The 19,481-nt window shown below is 41.8% G+C and overlaps 1 protein-coding gene across 1 annotated transcript in view; it reads left to right on the top strand.

Annotated features, from left to right (window-relative positions):
- The first annotated feature begins 10,237 nt into the window (after nucleotides 1-10,237).
- The window catches only part of dyrk1b (dual-specificity tyrosine-(Y)-phosphorylation regulated kinase 1B), a 72,784-nt gene continuing 63,540 nt past the window's right edge, over nucleotides 10,238-19,481 (top strand). The window contains exon 1 of the mRNA XM_072692539.1: nucleotides 10,238-11,071. The gene's annotated coding sequence lies outside the window, so the exon portion shown is untranslated. The remainder of the gene's footprint in view (nucleotides 11,072-19,481) is intronic.

The raw sequence follows: 19,481 nt of genomic DNA, 5'->3' as shown, positions 1-19,481 counted from the left end.
TATCTGTAACTTGCTGAGTTGTATTCCAGGCTTAATATGAACCATCTGCACCAACAACCAAACTGCAGACTTTGCAGACTCACTGTTATTACCATCTTCCAGCAGGGGGCGCTATAACACTCATCATGACTGGAAAACTAGTGCTTAGTGCTGGACAAACTGTGCACACACCTTTAAACTACTCACCAACATTGATTGTAAATAGTTACTGGATACAGGTTCTTTGGTGTATATCGTAAAAGTAGTGGAACCCTGTTTTGGTGCCGTATAGAAACATCTACAGGAGGATCCGTATTCATCGTATCAGATTTATCTGTATAGCACTTTTTACAACTGATCACAAAGCAGCTTTCCAGGAATCCAGTAATCAGACCAACAAAACATGAAAACCTTCGTTGAGCAAGGAGAACCTCCCTCAGAGCTGGAGGGAGAAACCTTTGGAGGAACCAAGACTTACGGGAGGGACCTTATCAGAATTGTCTGAATTATTCATAAAATTAAAGAACCACCAATACTGTTCTAATACTCAGGTGCCCGGACATCTTCATCATATAATATAACTACTATAATCATAGTAGAGGTGATCAGAGTAATGATGAGTAATAATAATAATAAATTAGCAAAGAGTAATAATTAGAGTCCATGTAAACTTGGATGTAGTCAGGAATGGAGCAGCTGGTCTGGGCCAGGTTACAGGAGACCCCAACGGCCCGTCTTCTATCCGTGTCAGGCTGGAGAGGTGGGCAGTAGTTTGTGATGATGGAATCAGATGTGTTGTGATTGGTTTGTGATTAATGGAGAACCGAGAATCTTGAGCAGTATCAGAGTGTGGCTGATGACTCAGATCTGACTATAACAGCCTACCTAAATGGAGGAGCCAGAAGGAAACACAGACATGGATCACTCAAGACTTTGGGGTTAGACTGCTAACTTATTAACTACACCACAGGAAACACTGCTCAGCATTCCTCAGACTCACACTGCATGCCCTGTGTTTCACAGTCGTTCCCATATTCTCCAGCAGGGGGCACTACAGGGTAAAATATCAAGCTTATGCTTAAAATTTTGAAAAAAGTCAAAAAATTGACTAATAATACAAATAAAAGTACAAGAATACTAGTATTACAAAAATAACTATCATTAAACTCTTCAAACAGTTCATCAGGACATATGGAGCCTAAATGTTGGTCCTGGTGTAGAAACTAGAAACTAGAAGAGCTTCATTCTCTCTTTCGAGATTTCAGGATGGGTTCAGATGTGACTATTGATCCTCTCTCCTAAAACAGGGCTAAATCTGATCTTTCTGTTCTGAATATTGGAAAACAAATCAGATCTTTTACTGATGACACCAGCATCCTCTGATCCCACCACTAGATGTCAGGATTAGATTTATGTAGGAGTTCTTTCAGCCTCTTTTCAGGGACCTTGACCAAAACTGGAGACACACATTTTATACATGATCTGGCCGAGCTGGTTGACAAAGCTCTTGTCCGGCACTGGGCATGTTCGGGTTTGATGGTTCTGGTGGTCTACAAGCATGATCAACCAGTATACCTGAGCTGGCTGACCACCATGATACAACATAACCAAGCAGTTTGACCAGCATCACCTGCCTGACCACACTGGTCCAATAGTATGACCAGATTGACCAAACTACACTATATGGACAAAAGTATTGGGACACCAGCTCATTCATTGTTTCTTCTGAAATCAAGAGTATTAGAAAAGTTGATCCTGCTTTTGTTAAAGACACTGTCTCTACTGTCCAGGTCAGAATGTTGGATGATAAGGATCACCATCCCACCCCCAACTTACCCCATCCAAAAGTACTGGATGGAGCTCCACTGCTCCTCAATGCTGGGGGGCTTTAGACCCCTCTAGCTCATACCTGGCATTAGGCAACATAGTGTTTATCTCTACAAGGACTAGACAAGCTGTTTATGTGTGCATTTGCACATCTGTGTCAGCAGAGGGTGCCACTTAAAGTAGCTCAATGCATTCATTAGAAGGGGTGTCTACAAACATTTGGACACATAGCTCGGTCAAGCTGGTCCTGCTGATAAACCAGCTAATCCATCAAACTCAAATAAAGACACACTCTATTCTGGCTCAGAGCTCAGCTGGTTGACCAGTTTACCCAACCGGCTTACCAGTATAGGCTATGTATTGACCGGGATACTGGATGACCAGTTTAGTCCATCTGAAACCAGCAGCCAGCAGAAGCTGGTCTTCCACATCCTATATGTGGAAGTGTGTAGTGAATAAATGAGGAGACAGGGCTGGCCAGGCCTGTGTATCCTGAAGGCCCTTTAGCACAAAGCTGATTCAGATGATTCCCAAATGGTCAAGTGAGCATCACACTGAACACTCTCTCTCCCTCTACCAGGCAGGTTGATCCTCACTCTTCACTCCAAGATGCTTTGGGGGATGTGGACCTCACCATAGGCCTTCAGACTGCGGAGTGTGGTGCTCAGCTAGGCTGTTCAGACCTTTCTCTGCCACTAGAGGGCATCTGGAGAGGACTTTAGCACCAGTGTGAACCCTAACGTCATTACAGTGTGATGACGCACTTCCTGGTGCAACTCAAAAGTGAGTCATGAGATGATGATCTGCATGAATGAGAAGTTTTTGGGGGGTATTTCACTGAATTTCCTCATTTCCTTTGGTGGGTGACAGTACTGTATTTACACTGGTTGTATTTGGGTTGTTTAGTAGAAACACAAGAACACTGAAGGTCTAAGGTGTCTTTTGTTGGTCCGACTCTCATCCGGATGCCAAATAAACAGATAAATATGAGCTACTGGTGCTTCTTACTGGACAAGAACATCGCTCACCCAATGCTCATACAAAGATAATTGCTCTCAGAAGTATATAAAGCTTTATTCCAGGGTATTCGTGACCAAAATCCACCTGACCACCAGTCATGTCCAACTTATGAGCTCCGACTTATGTGCATACCCTGCAGGTTCAGGCGGTTAACCAGCTAAGCTCTTGCCTAGCATATGGTATAGCTGGTGGACAGGCATGACCTGCCCAGTCTAACCATGCTGATCCACCAGTATGACTGGCTTGATTGAACTGATCTATCAGCTTTACCAAAGTAGTCAACCAGTAAGACCATTTGGCAACCAGATGGTGGCCTGGCTATCCCATCAAACTTGAACAGAAGCATATGGTATTCTGGTCAAGGGCCGACTCCCTTAACCAGCCGGTTTACCAGTGTAGGGTATGTTTTTGCCTGGATGACCAGCTCTTCCAGGCCATCTTAGACCATGTGAACCCAGCTACCAGCAGAAGCTGGTCCTGATCTGGGGTTTTCGGCAGGGTGGGAACATCTGAGGAGGGCTTGAGGACAGCAGAACTAATAGTATCTGTAAAGAGGTTTGGCACATTCCAGTGAGAGCTGAGGTGGGTCAATAATAATGGTGCATTTCGCCAGAACTACCAGTGAAGTGGGCCAGAGTAGGGTCTAATCGGACCAGTAGAGTCTCATTACGGTTAATTAAACTGTAAACCAGGTAGGCTTTAGTTCCCCCGTGTTCATTTTGCTCCAGTCCCACAAACTGGATCCTGAGGGGATCGGGTCTGTCCTGAACCCCCCCTGCAGCTCCGGCTGTTTATAAAGTACAGAAGTGATCAACTGAGCCTGTAAACCCGGACAGTTCGGCCTCTCTGTCTTATTAAGGTCCGGTTCGGGTCTGAAAGCAGAACTACGCGCTTTAATATCAGTAAAAACCCCCGAAATGTGTTTAAACCCCGGTCTGTTGAATCCTCCACCCGCTCTCTCTGTGTTTACCGATGTTAGAGGGCCGCCATTTTGAGTTGGGAAGGGGACGAGATCCTTTTCCGCTGAAGTGGCGGGAAACTTCAACCGCCTTCCGTGCAATAAAATCTCATTATTAATTAATAATTATTAAAATAATAACGATAAAAACGCAAATAACACATTTTAATGCTGTTGTTCAATTTTTATTTTTTTAAATAAAAAAAAACTAAATATTTATAAATAATAGCTGATTTGATCATACTGATCATATTTTATGGTCAGAGGGATATTATGTTTATGTAATGTTTATTGTTGTGAAATAACCATAAACTGAAAAGAAAAATATTTGTAAATGTTTTGCTGTAAGACACTTTCTCTTAAAAAACTGCCATATAAATAAAGTGTATTATTATTATTATTATTATTATTATTATTATTATTAATATTAATATTATTATTACAGTAGAACTAAGTTACGTAACATCTAACCACAACACCATTGTTTAATTAAACCATTAAAACTGTTTAAACATTTTTATTATATACAAACCAATAACAGTACACCAGGATTTTGATTTAAATTTGAACATAAATTTAACAACAATAATAATAATTTAAAATATATAATAAAATATATTTCACAGCTCTATGGAAACCTCTGCAATTTTTAAAAATCTGTTTGTTAAATCTGTTTATTTATATAACTTATTATATAAGTTATTCTGCTGTGAAATAAACTTTATATAAAGTTATTTATCCATGTTTATAAAGTATTAAACCAGGTGAGTAAAAACAGTTAAGACCCCCAAATCACCACAGCTTGGGTTGTGATATTCTACGAGGCAGGCTGATGGGCCACTGCAGTGAATATATATAAGCACTGTTATTTCCTTCATCCTGAACTCCAGAAAGGCCATGAGTTAATTATATTTTTCTGGAGCGTTTCACTTATTCTTCTCATGATCTCTAGATAATCAGTAGCTTTGTCTACTGGCAAGTCCATGCACTGTCAGTTTACTATACACTATATGTCCAAATATTTAAGGACACCTCTTCTAATGAATGCATTGAGCTACTTTAAGATGTGCAAAGGCACAAACAGCTTGTCTAGTCCCTGTAGAGAAGTAATGCCAATAGATTAGGATGGGATGGGATGAGGCTAGGTAATGATGACCAGTTTAGTCCATCTGAAACCAGCAGCCAGCAGAAGCTGGTCTTCCACATCCTATATGTGGAAGTGTGTAGTGAATAAATGAGGAGACAGGGCTGGCCAGGCCTGTGTATCCTGAAGGCCCTTTAGCACAAAGCTGATTCAGATGATTCCCAAATGGTCAAGTGAGCATCACACTGAACACTCTCTCTCCCTCTACCAGGCAGGTTGATCCTCACTCTTCACTCCAAGATGCTTTGGGGGATGTGGACCTCACCATAGGCCTTCAGACTGCGGAGTGTGGTGCTCAGCTAGGCTGTTCAGACCTTTCTCTGCCACTAGAGGGCATCTGGAGAGGACTTTAGCACCAGTGTGAACCCTAACGTCATTACAGTGTGATGACGCACTTCCTGGTGCAACTCAAAAGTGAGTCATGAGATGATGATCTGCATGAATGAGAAGTTTTTGGGGGGTATTTCACTGAATTTCCTCATTTCCTTTGGTGGGTGACAGTACTGTATTTACACTGGTTGTATTTGGGTTGTTTAGTAGAAACACAAGAACACTGAAGGTCTAAGGTGTCTTTTGTTGGTCCGACTCTCATCCGGATGCCAAATAAACAGATAAATATGAGCTACTGGTGCTTCTTACTGGACAAGAACATCGCTCACCCAATGCTCATACAAAGATAATTGCTCTCAGAAGTATATAAAGCTTTATTCCAGGGTATTCGTGACCAAAATCCACCTGACCACCAGTCATGTCCAACTTATGAGCTCCGACTTATGTGCATACCCTGCAGGTTCAGGCGGTTAACCAGCTAAGCTCTTGCCTAGCATATGGTATAGCTGGTGGACAGGCATGACCTGCCCAGTCTAACCATGCTGATCCACCAGTATGACTGGCTTGATTGAACTGATCTATCAGCTTTACCAAAGTAGTCAACCAGTAAGACCATTTGGCAACCAGATGGTGGCCTGGCTATCCCATCAAACTTGAACAGAAGCATATGGTATTCTGGTCAAGGGCCGACTCCCTTAACCAGCCGGTTTACCAGTGTAGGGTATGTTTTTGCCTGGATGACCAGCTCTTCCAGGCCATCTTAGACCATGTGAACCCAGCTACCAGCAGAAGCTGGTCCTGATCTGGGGTTTTCGGCAGGGTGGGAACATCTGAGGAGGGCTTGAGGACAGCAGAACTAATAGTATCTGTAAAGAGGTTTGGCACATTCCAGTGAGAGCTGAGGTGGGTCAATAATAATGGTGCATTTCGCCAGAACTACCAGTGAAGTGGGCCAGAGTAGGGTCTAATCGGACCAGTAGAGTCTCATTACGGTTAATTAAACTGTAAACCAGGTAGGCTTTAGTTCCCCCGTGTTCATTTTGCTCCAGTCCCACAAACTGGATCCTGAGGGGATCGGGTCTGTCCTGAACCCCCCCTGCAGCTCCGGCTGTTTATAAAGTACAGAAGTGATCAACTGAGCCTGTAAACCCGGACAGTTCGGCCTCTCTGTCTTATTAAGGTCCGGTTCGGGTCTGAAAGCAGAACTACGCGCTTTAATATCAGTAAAAACCCCCGAAATGTGTTTAAACCCCGGTCTGTTGAATCCTCCACCCGCTCTCTCTGTGTTTACCGATGTTAGAGGGCCGCCATTTTGAGTTGGGAAGGGGACGAGATCCTTTTCCGCTGAAGTGGCGGGAAACTTCAACCGCCTTCCGTGCAATAAAATCTCATTATTAATTAATAATTATTAAAATAATAACGATAAAAACGCAAATAACACATTTTAATGCTGTTGTTCAATTTTTATTTTTTTAAATAAAAAAAAACTAAATATTTATAAATAATAGCTGATTTGATCATACTGATCATATTTTATGGTCAGAGGGATATTATGTTTATGTAATGTTTATTGTTGTGAAATAACCATAAACTGAAAAGAAAAATATTTGTAAATGTTTTGCTGTAAGACACTTTCTCTTAAAAAACTGCCATATAAATAAAGTGTATTATTATTATTATTATTATTATTATTATTATTATTAATATTAATATTATTATTACAGTAGAACTAAGTTACGTAACATCTAACCACAACACCATTGTTTAATTAAACCATTAAAACTGTTTAAACATTTTTATTATATACAAACCAATAACAGTACACCAGGATTTTGATTTAAATTTGAACATAAATTTAACAACAATAATAATAATTTAAAATATATAATAAAATATATTTCACAGCTCTATGGAAACCTCTGCAATTTTTAAAAATCTGTTTGTTAAATCTGTTTATTTATATAACTTATTATATAAGTTATTCTGCTGTGAAATAAACTTTATATAAAGTTATTTATCCATGTTTATAAAGTATTAAACCAGGTGAGTAAAAACAGTTAAGACCCCCAAATCACCACAGCTTGGGTTGTGATATTCTACGAGGCAGGCTGATGGGCCACTGCAGTGAATATATATAAGCACTGTTATTTCCTTCATCCTGAACTCCAGAAAGGCCATGAGTTAATTATATTTTTCTGGAGCGTTTCACTTATTCTTCTCATGATCTCTAGATAATCAGTAGCTTTGTCTACTGGCAAGTCCATGCACTGTCAGTTTACTATACACTATATGTCCAAATATTTAAGGACACCTCTTCTAATGAATGCATTGAGCTACTTTAAGATGTGCAAAGGCACAAACAGCTTGTCTAGTCCCTGTAGAGAAGTAATGCCAATAGATTAGGATGGGATGGGATGAGGCTAGGTAATGATCATCATTCAACATCCTGACCTCTCTCACACCCTTGTTGCTGAATGCTATCAAATCCTCACAGCAATGCTCCTCCTCCAAAATCTAGTAGAAAGCCTTCTTCCTGTAAAGTAGAGACAGTTATAAGGAGTATAAACTCTTTTTAATAACCTTGATGTCAGAATAAACAAGTGTGTCCCAATACTTTTGTCCATATAGTGCATCTATATATAGGGGCATATTGCTGGCGAGCAAAATCTGCGAAAAATCTGTCGTGTAATTTTAATGAGAGTTTTGTTATACTTATGAAATGAACATATAATTACTATGATAAATTATATAATTACAAGTATCTTGTTATTATGCAAGATATTTCAGTCTCAGAACAAGACACTATATAAATTTTCCTATATAAATTTTACACACCATGATACATACTTGTCATCACATGATGTTCTGTCATAATTACGACATCATTTTTATATTTCATAGGAAATTTTCTCGTAATTGTGAGACGTGCTCTCATAACTACACCATCCATCATTTTTACATAATTTCATATCAAGTTATGTTCTTGTAATTACATGTTCTGTCATAGTTAAGATGTACCACGTATCTTAACAAGATACTTTACAAGATGTTGCATCATAACACAGTATTTTCTTGTAATAACGAGATGTTTATTTCATAATTATGACATAACATCATAACTGCAAGATGTGAGATGTTTTATGCCAGCTAATAATATATGTTCTTGTATTTAGGATATTCTGTCATAATCATGACTTTATGACATATCTTAAAATACAATTATTACCATTTATTGGTACCATTGTTGTACATTAATCTTTGAAATGTTTTTCATTTTACTTTTTAAATATGTTTTGTTTAATGTTTTTAAATGTTTTGATGTGAAGCTGTGAAACATTTTCTATTGAAAAACTGCCATATAAATAAAGCTTATTATTATTGTTATTATTTCAGTTCAGAGTTATATAACATCTGTCCACAACATTGTTTAATTAAACCATTAAACATTTTATTAAATACAAACCAAAAACAGTACACCTTTCAAATTTGAACATAAATCAACAAAACTAATAATTAAATATTTATATATATATATAAAATGCACAAAGATACATTTTTGTAAATACAAGATATTATATGTCATAATTAAGTCTTGTAATAATAATATATAATTACGTTTTTTACAACATATCTCATGAGATACGTTACAAGATGTTGCATCATAACAGTATTTTCTTGTAATAACAAAATGTTTATTTCATAATTATGACAAAACATCATAACTGCAAGATGTGTGTTTTATGCCATCTCATGTGCTCTCATTACATCATACATCATTTTTATGACACATTTCATTACAGGTTCTTGTAATTTTATCATTTCATCGCTTAACAAGATACTTTAAGATGTTGCATCATAATTAAGACAATCTTATAACACAATATTTTCTTGTAATATCAAGATGTTCATTTCATAATTATGACATAACATCATAACTGCAAGATGTGTGATGTTTCAGGCCTATTTATGATGTTCTGTTATTGTTATGACTTCATGACATTTCTCCAAATGAGATTGTAATCATTTAAGACTTTACAATTCTTTATAGTTTATAATTAAATATTCTATAACAGTATTTTCTCGTAATAATAATATGTTCATTTCATAATTATGACATAACATCATAACTGCCAGATGTGTGATGTTTTATGCCATCTCATGTGCTCTCATTACATCATACGTCATTTTTATGACACATTTCATTACAAGTTCTTGTAATTTGATCATTTCATCGCTTAACAAGATACTTTAAGATGTTGCATCATAATTAAGACAATCTTATAACACAATATTTTCTTGTAATTTTATAATTACGGCGTAACATCATAACTACAAGATGTGGGATATTTCAGGCCTATTTAGGATGTTCTGTTATTGTGACTTTATGACATGAGATGTCATTTAAGACTTTACAATTCTTTATAGTTAAATTAACATTCTATTACAGAGTTTTCTCGTAATAATAAGATATTTATCTCATAATTAGGACATAACATCTCCTAATAATCCTCAGTCACACTGAGCTAACTACCCAGTGCAGCCATACTCAGCTACCCCTGTGACACAGCTGCTTTACTAGCTGCTCACTCTGATCTCCAGGATGAATAATTACTATAATTTAGGGATTATTGGGCATTTTTCTGATAATATCAGTCATTATTATGATCAGTTGAGCTGCTTTAGAAGTAGGAGCTGGTTAGCATGCTAGCTGTTATAGCTAGCGCCAGCTCACAACAGCATAGATGGCGAGGTTTTACGTCCTTTTTAACGCTCTAAATAAAGTCTTAATTACATTTTACGATTATCGTAACTTTGCGATATGAGCCCGCTCCGTTTATCGCGCATTTCTGCCGAAATCGCGGGCGGGCGCCGGCGGCCGCTTAGCGAGAGGTTTGTTTAGGCGGCCATTTTGTGAGGGAAAGTCAGCCGAGCGCTGCTCGCTCGCATCGAGGACGCGCTTCAGGGCGCGGGGGCGCGCTTGCCTTCTTCCCAGCGAAAGCGATCAGTCGGGGACGAGCCCGGTGTGCGGGGGCGCGCTTACCCTCTCCCAGCCAGAGCCAGCCGAGGAGCCGAGCGAGATTAACGGGCACTGAGGGGGGGGTCCCTGGCGAAGGCACCTCGCTAATTGGCAGCGGTGTTGACGGAGAAACAGCCCGATTTTCATTTTTCCTCCTTTTTTGTTTTGTTTATGTTTATTTTTTTCATTTTAATCTAATCAATCTCCCGCTCGCCCCTCCACCCACCCCCCTCGCTGCCGCCGCTGCACCACCGCCGCCGCCGCCGCCACAACAAGCAGCAGAGCCTTCAGTGCGAAACTAGCTAGCCTGAGAGAGCTAGCCGCCGCGCCGCCGCGCTGAGGGGCTCTCCGCTCTGAGAGCGACCAGGAGGGACAAAAGGAGGAATACTGAGGTAAATTACATCCACGGCAGCCCCCAGAAGCCTGCTGCGGTGGTCCTGCTGCTGTGTGGACCGAAAGACGGCGGTTTCTGGTCCTGTATTTGACGGACTGAGCTGAGGGAGATCTGACCGACTGCAGCGGCGGGAGCTGAGCAGGATTTCACAGAAACACTCACTGTCTAACCCAGCCGCTACTCGGCTCCTTTTTGACTGGAAATCGCACCCTTTTGGAGGGGTGGCGATTATTTGGGGGGAGGGGGGGTCCGTGCCGTATTTCTGCCGGGTTTTGTGGTCTCCGTAGTAGCTCCGTAGGTCTGTTTGTGGAGGTTTAGGAGCCAGGCGGAGGGGAAGGAGAAGGAGGCTGCTGCTGCTAATGGCTGCTTCGGGAAGCTGGACACGAACCGCCGCCGCCTGAGGTAAGAAACACCCGCCGGTTGGTGCATTTTCTCATTCTCCCCCCCGTCCCCTCACCTCCTCTTTCGGCTTTGAGATGAGTGTGTGTGTATGTGAGGTAGGTTGGTGGCTGCTAGAAGGCTGGCCATGGCTCTGGAGGCTGCTCAGACGGATCACGGCAGCGCCTTGGCTGCCTTGGCTGCCTTCATTTCTTCCCGGAGACAGGGCGCCGAGTGGCCGCAGAGCAGGCCTGGCAGCGCCGGGCTTCTGGATGGAGCTGCGGGTCTGTGCTGTTGAGCTGGCTTCTTCATCTTAACTGGGTCAAAATGACCCAAAACCACCACCATCATCATCCTCACCACCATGGGCAGGTTGTTCATCACATCACCATCCTCATCCTCGTCCTCGTCCTCGTCCTAACGCACAGCCCTGCATCATTTTACACATTATTGCAAAGAATAAAAAAAATAATCACCACCACCACCACCACCACCAATCACACATTTCCTACTGAACTGGTCAGTTTGGACCTTGGTGATGATCACATTCCCTCACTGAAGATATCTATCTATCTATCTGTCTATCTATCTATCTATCTATCTGTCTATCTATCTGTCTATCTATCTGTCTACCGTCATGGTGTCTTAATGATGACCAGCTAACCACGTCTAGTGTGTTAGCATGATAGATCATCTTCAGCTGCACCACAAACCCTCACCCTTAATTCTTGATAATGGGATATCTCTTTAAAGATGAGGTCTTTTTCTGGATAGGTCACATTTCTTCGGTCCAGCTCTATGCAAGAAGGGGTTGCAGTTAAAAAAAGGGGGAAAAATGATGGTTTAAAACCCTTCCCACACGCCACAATTGCATTAATGCAAAACTGCAGTGTCTTTTTTTTTTTTTCTGGAGAGAGAGATGCTGCTAGTTTAACACTAACCAGCCATGCAGCCTACAGAGGTGTATATATGCAAGGGTTTAGCTCTTGGCATCCATATATGTGAATATTTCCAGTGGATGTAGGGTGACGTTACAATTTTCACCCTTAATGTGCATACGTGCACACTGGTGATGGCTTATGTGCAAGCAAAAAAAAAGAAAAAGGAAAGAAACCACGATGGCTCTTCAGCAGCATCCCCATTTCTGGGGGTCTAAAATGGTAAGATGGCAAATAAACAGGATTTACAGGGTTTTTTCATTCCTCCCTTCCATATATATGTGCTGGAAGGCTGGGATGTGACTGTGCCTACACCCCTCATCTCCTTGGAGCGGTTTGTGCAAGGCTTCTGCTGTGGTGCTGAAGTACAATGCCGGTTCAAAATGGACACACTTTCCCCCCCCCCACCCTGCTGTTCCTTTTCCATGTTACCATTTCCACCAAAATGCATCACCACCAGAACAGTTCACCTTAGAAATCGGTCCCTCGCAGACGTCTTTGGACGGTAAAGGTTTGTGGTGTCGTCAATGTGGCCTGGTAACACGCAAGATCATCGTTTAGCGCGCTCCAGTATCCGTACCAGCATGGGTGCAGTTTGACATTGGGCTAGTAGGCTAGCAACCGAGTCATCTTGCATACGCTAATTTAGAAAGGAGCCAAGTAAGCTGGCTTGGTGTAGGAGAATAACCTGAATAACAGTGTTTCACCTTGGAGGAAAGAAGCTATCCTCCAACGTTCTGGATTTCTCCGACATACCAGTCTCTCTCAGATGTTCTAGATTCAGGTCTACCTCTTCGCTCTTCCAGAAGAAGCTCTAGACGCAACCAACAATAATCTAGATCATGGTTCTTAGATTACTGCAGCCTCCCTTCTTAAACACATCTGTTAATTGTGAGGTTAAGTGTCAGCATGCCACCAGAACCAGAACTAAGGAACCCAGTTCTAGATCTGTGACGTTTCTGACTGTTCAATCAGAAGCGAGACTTGATGGACGTTCTTTGAAGAAGATTCTTACGCTTTGAAGGACAGAACATATTCCCAACGTTCTGGATTTCTCCAACATACCAGTCTTTCTCTCATGTTCTAGATTCAGGTCTACCTCTTCGCTCTCCCAGAACAAGCTATAGACGCAACCAACCATAATCTAGATCATGGTTCTTAGATTATGGCTCTGGTGTGTACCAGAGTTTGGCAGCCTCCCTTCTTCCATTAACAAATCTGTTAATTGTGAGGTTAAGCGTCAGTCTGACTCCAGAACCAGAACCGAGGGACCCTGTTCTAGATCTGTGACGTTTCTGATTTTTGATTGATGGACGTTCTTTGCAGAATATTCTTACGCTTTGGAGGACAGAACATATTCCCAACACTCTGGATGTCTCCATCATACCAGTATCAGATGTTGCAGGTCTCTTAAGGCACTCTTCCAGAGGAAGCTCTAGATCAGGGTTCTTAAGTTCCAGCTCTAGTACCTAGCACAGTTTGGCAACCTCACTGTTTAAACACACCTGCTAAGTAACAGGGTAAGTAGATGTTTGAGCAAAAAAAGCACCGGACTGATACTAGTGCCGGAACTAAGGAACCCTGTTCTAGATCTGCAATCTCTTACACGTAGCTTTTACAATCTTGGAAGTAAGATTAGAGCGATGCTTTAGAAGAAGCTATTCTCCAATACACTGGATTGTTCCATCACACAGCAGTCCTGGATGTCTTTGCTCTCCCAGAACAGGTTCTAGATGAAAAGGCAGTAGCACCAACCGTGCTAAATCTTGATTGGGGGTCTTTCGTTCTGGCTGTAGAATCTAGACCTTCCTGCTGAAGCACACCTGTAAATTGCCAGGCTTAGTAGGTGTGTTTAAGCATGGAAAGATCCAGACTGTTCTAGATGTGACACCAGGGCCAGAACTGAAGAACCCTGATCTGGATCTGCGATGTCCGTCATTCGTGATATCCTAAAATTGAGTCTTCACAACCTTTGAAGCGGTTTTGGTTCCCTCAAGAACCTTTCTATGGATGAAGAATATGTGATGGATGTGAATATGAAGAACATATTAAGATCCCAGACTAGAGCTTTCCAAGAACCATTGAGGAACCTCTGGTTTTATGATTGATCTGATTAGAAAGGATGGTTTTATCACAGATACCCTTTCAGTCCTGATTGAATGTCTAACAGTTCCTGCCTCTCTCTGAACTGCTTCTTTTAATCAATTATACTTGATTTCTTCATCTCGGAGGTGGACTTCGGCAAGACCACACCTCACTGGGTTTATCCTTTGTAGCCCATTCTCTCCTTTCTGCTGTTGGCTCTTCATTTCATCATTAATTTTCGTCAGATGAAGTTTGGGATGTGTTGGTTAGCTTGACGAGTTGACCTAGCGCTCAGTTGTTTTAATTAGTTTGCTAAATCTTGCCATGGTTGTCTGTTCTTTGGGGGTTTGTTTTTAGGTCCTATCTGAGGTGTTTTTAGAAGATCAGTGGACAGCATTGTTCTTCCCAAAGTGACTTTCAGTACAGTATACTTTTTATATATGTTTTTTCCACATTTGATGGGGAAATGACCTCAATATGAAGGTCACTATCCTTTTCCAAGCTTGCTGCTGTTTGAATAGTGAATAACGGGTAGTTTTAGCTTAGCAAAAGACCATGAGAACTGAGGTCACGCTAACTCTGACCATACATGAATGCATTCATTAACTGCCCTAGATTGTTTGATAAAGAAATAGCTCAACCATACATGCTGGTGTTGCTAACATTGAATGGGAGGTTTTAGCCACCAGTTAGCATGATGCTATGTTCATAAGGCTAAATGGTGGCTCCTTTTTTTTTATTTTTTTTTTTTTATCCTGTCCCAAATTGTGGTGGGCCTTGGCGTGTTGGGAACGCTACACTCGTTGGATATCTCTGCAAACGGTTACATCCACTACATGCACTATATGGACAAAAGTATACAAAGGTATTTGGACACCTGCTTGTTCATTGTTTCTTCTGAGTGACTGTCTCAGGGCAGGTACCCCAACTTATCCCAAAAGTACTGAATGGAGTTCTTCCACTTCTCCACAGCTCCTCAATGCTGGGGGGATTTATACCCTTCTAGCCCACGCTTGGCATTATTAGGCAGCATGGTGGCAATATGGTGTTTATTAGAGTCCTGTTAGCAGTGCCTCTCTACAGGAACTAGACAAGTTGTGGGCGTGCATGTGCACATCTCTAGTCAGCAATGGGTGGAACTTAAAGTAGCTCAATGTATTCATTATAGAAGGGTGTCCACAAACTTTTGGACATCTGATGTAGAGCTCCAGTGCTAAAACTGGAGATGCAAACTTGAGACACCCTGCAAGCCTATTTGGAGTAAAAGGTGAAGCCGTTTCTCTAACGAACTTCATGCCCATGAAGCTTCTTATTTAAAATTTTATTTGCAGGAAACCAGATGAACAGCAGGTTTACAGTATTTTGTCCCGTTGGCCCGTACTGACCATGAAAGGTCAAATTTAGTTTAAGGCCCCCCCTCCACTTTAAGAGCCCCTGTCTGGTCACAGTTTCCTATTAGACCATGAAGATAGCACTGACAGTATTTATATACTGATTTAGTGGAAGAAGCAGAGACACCCAGTCTTCTCAAAAGTTCAGGGCGCTTCCTTCCCTCCCCTCCGCACTTTTGAACTGTGCTGAAGCAGATTTACGACATAAGCAGCGTCCCGGCACTTATGGCAAAAAGGCACTGTCCACACAGCCTTCGCCTTTTTTGTCCCCCTTGTTGTGGTAAAGAATAAAAATGGTTAAACGAAGAGAGAGAGACAGAGAGAGAATCATAATGACACTTTATCTTGTGTAGGGGGTGCTCTATAATGCTCTATAACGTTCATATGATCCACACGCTCATTCTGACAGACTGTAATACACTACAGGAAGCGTAGGGGGCGCTCTATAATGCTCTATAATGTTCATATGATCCACACGCTCATTCTGACAGACTGTAATACACTACAGGAAGCGTAGGGGGCGCTCTATAATGCTCTATAACGTTCATATGATCCACACGCTCATTCTGACAGACTGTAATACACTACAGGAAGCATAGGGGGCGCTCTATAACTCTCTATAATGTTGATATGATCCACACGCTCATTCTGACAGACTGTAATACACTACAGGAAGCGTAGGGGGCGCTCTATAATTCTCTATAATGTTCATATGATCCACACGCTCATTCTGACAGACTGTAATACACTACAGGAAGAGTAGGGGGTGCTCTATAATGCTCTATAATGATCGTATGATCCACACGCTCATTCTGACAGACTGTAATACACTACAGGAAGCGTAGGGGGCGCTCTATAATGATCAATAATGATCGTATGATCCACACGCTCATTCTGACAGACTGTAATACACTACAGGAAGCGTAGGGGGCGCTCTATAATGATCAATAATGATCGTATGATCCACACGCTCATTCTGACAGACTGTAATACACTACAGGAAGCGTAGGGGGCTTTGACTGGTTGTTGACGACGCTAGTTTTAACCCAACTTGTTGGGTTTAGTTCAGATAGTCAATTAATTGAATAATTGATCAAATTAATTACAAATATGGCAGTATATGATGATGGGAATGATTTGGTTGCAGTACCAGGGTGTGTCTCCTGCTGTAGCCCATCTCTCTCTTCCTGTGGCTCTGTCCCAATGTGACTTTGCCCTCCTTCTTTCAGGACAGTCCCTTCCATTCATGTGATTTCCTCATTGATTTCCATGTGGCCCCAAACAAGTCGGCTTTCCAATGGATGGCCGCTTTTTTTGGTGCGGGCACAGCACAGCTTTTCGACTGACCTTAGCCTAGGTCAGTGACCCTGTCTGTGTCCCATATTGTGCTTCATGGGATAAATTAATCCAGAAATGCTGGTGTTATTTATCACAAGCGAAAAAAAGTGGAAAAGTGAGCTGAGAATGTGCTAACTGTTCTTTAATGTGGTCAAATAAGCTTAATTGGTCACTAACTGCAGATTCGGCCAATGTTTGGTATCTACAACAGGAGATGCTAGGCTAACACTGCTAACAAGCCCTGGATGTAAACTGTGACCAATCTCAAATGTGCCTAAAAATCTGAGAGAAATGTCTCTCTCAACCAGTCTCTCAAAATTCCTCCAGATCTTCGTTAGTTTGGTTAATGGATGTGGTGAAGAGCTGAACTTTTGAATTTGAGCATAAATATTTGAATAAGGTCTGTACATGCTGTTTTACATAAACATCCATTAACAAAAAACTATTTCTTGGCTTTCTAAAGACATTTGAAGCAAATTAATACAAAAATCAAAAGAAATAAGATTGGTGACAGTCTAGGTCCAGTGTTTGTTAGCAGTGTTAGCCTAGCATCTCCCATCATAAACTAAAGCATGCTATAGATGCCAAACGTGTCTTGATGGATCGACTGCCTCTGGTGTCAGTGATCAACCATGATGCTTTGCTTTTTCGCCAAGCTGTTCCTGTTTTAAAGCAGGGTTGTCCAACCCGGTTCTAGGTGAGAGTTTAGTTCCAGCCCACCTGGATAGAGCTGAGATCTTCAACATCTCAAACTCAGAGCTTTCTTTTTCCAGCGTTCTCCAAATGTTCAAGCAACAGTAGTCTAGCCCTTGTTTGGCTCCTCTAGGCTTAGAAAAAGTGGACGTAGGCTATGGTGATTCATTCTGATTATGGTGCCGAAAGTGACCTGGAAGCTCACGGCTTCATCAGAAAATCTGGTATCTAAGTATTCTTCAGAATTCCTAGAAAGCTTAGGATGCACTTTTAATTATTGGACTGGTTTCTATACTAGCTCCTCCTAGTTGAATTTAGGATGCTAGTTAGGTGGCAGTTCAAATATAGATCTTTTCTACTTGGAAATCAACCTTCTCAACTCCCTTGTTTATGAATTCATAATATTCAGATGCTCCTGAAGGCCTTGATTAACTGGGCTGGTCGTGTTGGATTAGGGTTGGAGCTAGAGCTCCAGCTCTAGAACAACCGTACCCATCCGTACCTATACCGCTCTAGAACAACCCTTACCTATACGTACATATATCGCTCTAGAACAACCGTACCATCCGTGCCTATACCGCTCTAGAACAACCCTTACCTATACGTACCTATATCGCTCTAGAACAACCGTACCATCCGTGCCTATACCGCTCTAGAACAACCCTTACCTATCCGTGCCTATACGCTCTAGAACAACCCTTACCCATCCGCAACTATGCCACTCGAGAACAACCGAAACATCCGTACCTATACCGCTCTAGAACAACCCTTACCTATCCGTACCTATACCGCTCTAGAACAACCCTTACCTATACGTGCCTATACCGCTCTAGAACAACCCTTACCTATACGTGCCTATACCGCTCTAGAACAACCCTTACCTATCCGTACCTATACCGCTCTAGAACAACCCTTACCTATACGTACCTATACCGCTCTAGAACAACCCGTACCTATACCGCTCTAGAACAACCCGTACCTATACCGCTCTAGAACAACCCTTACCTATACCGCTCTAGAACAACCCGTACTCATCCGTGCCTATACTGGTCTGTACTGATGTACCATTTCTAGCTGAAGCTAAACTCTCCAGGGACGATGATCACTGGCAGAGTTGGGCACCCCTGAATCTGGAAATTCTCGTCAGTGAACAGTGATAGGCTAGCACGTTAGCGTTGTTTAAATGAGGCCTTGTCTACGGTTCTTCTGAAGAATCCCTTACCTGTCAGCAGCTCAACCATTAACAGGAGCTGTTAGCCACACACTGCAGCAGACACCAGTTCTCCTCGTGGTCTTTCTGTTCATATTCTTCAGCCCTGCCCAATAATAGTGCTCATTTTTGTTCGCGGTCAGTGAACATAATTATGGTGCTGGTCACAGAGAACCGGAGGTGAGGTTCTCTTTCCTCAAACTGATCAGTAGTGAATTAAGAATAGTGAAGCTGGTCTTTTAGGGGTTTTCCTTATTTCAAAAACAGTTTAATCTGCAGGTCACAAGATTGACTCATAGATCTGTATCTTCATGTACATATTATACTACTATATGGACAAAAGTATTGGGACACCTGCATTGTGTCTTTTAAAATCAGAGATCAGGATGTTACATAGGGATCACTATCTCGCCTCATCATCCCCAACAGATAGGGTGGAGCTCCACCATCATTCCAAAGAACAAGTTCTTCCACTGCTCCACAGCTCCTCAATTCTGGGGGGCTTTATACCCCCCTCTGGCCCTGCCTGGCATTAGACAAGGTGACCATAGGTTCACAGTTCTCTATGGGAACACACGCCTATAATCAGTTTCATGTTATCTTTATCATGCTAACCGGTGGCTGTCCTCTTCCATGCATTATTAGCTTGGTTTAGCATTGATGGCTGCACCATAATCCGTATCCGTGTCTGCTACATCGCTGGGAAGGAAAGCAGAGTTTCGTTCAGTCTCTGAGCTGCACTGCCTGACTCTCTCTACATGACCCAGCAACGCTAACCG

This window comes from Salminus brasiliensis, chromosome 1 (genome assembly GCF_030463535.1).
Source record: "Salminus brasiliensis chromosome 1, fSalBra1.hap2, whole genome shotgun sequence".
Taxonomy (NCBI): domain Eukaryota; kingdom Metazoa; phylum Chordata; class Actinopteri; order Characiformes; family Bryconidae; genus Salminus; species Salminus brasiliensis.
This window is presented reverse-complemented; position numbering and strand designations above follow the sequence as displayed.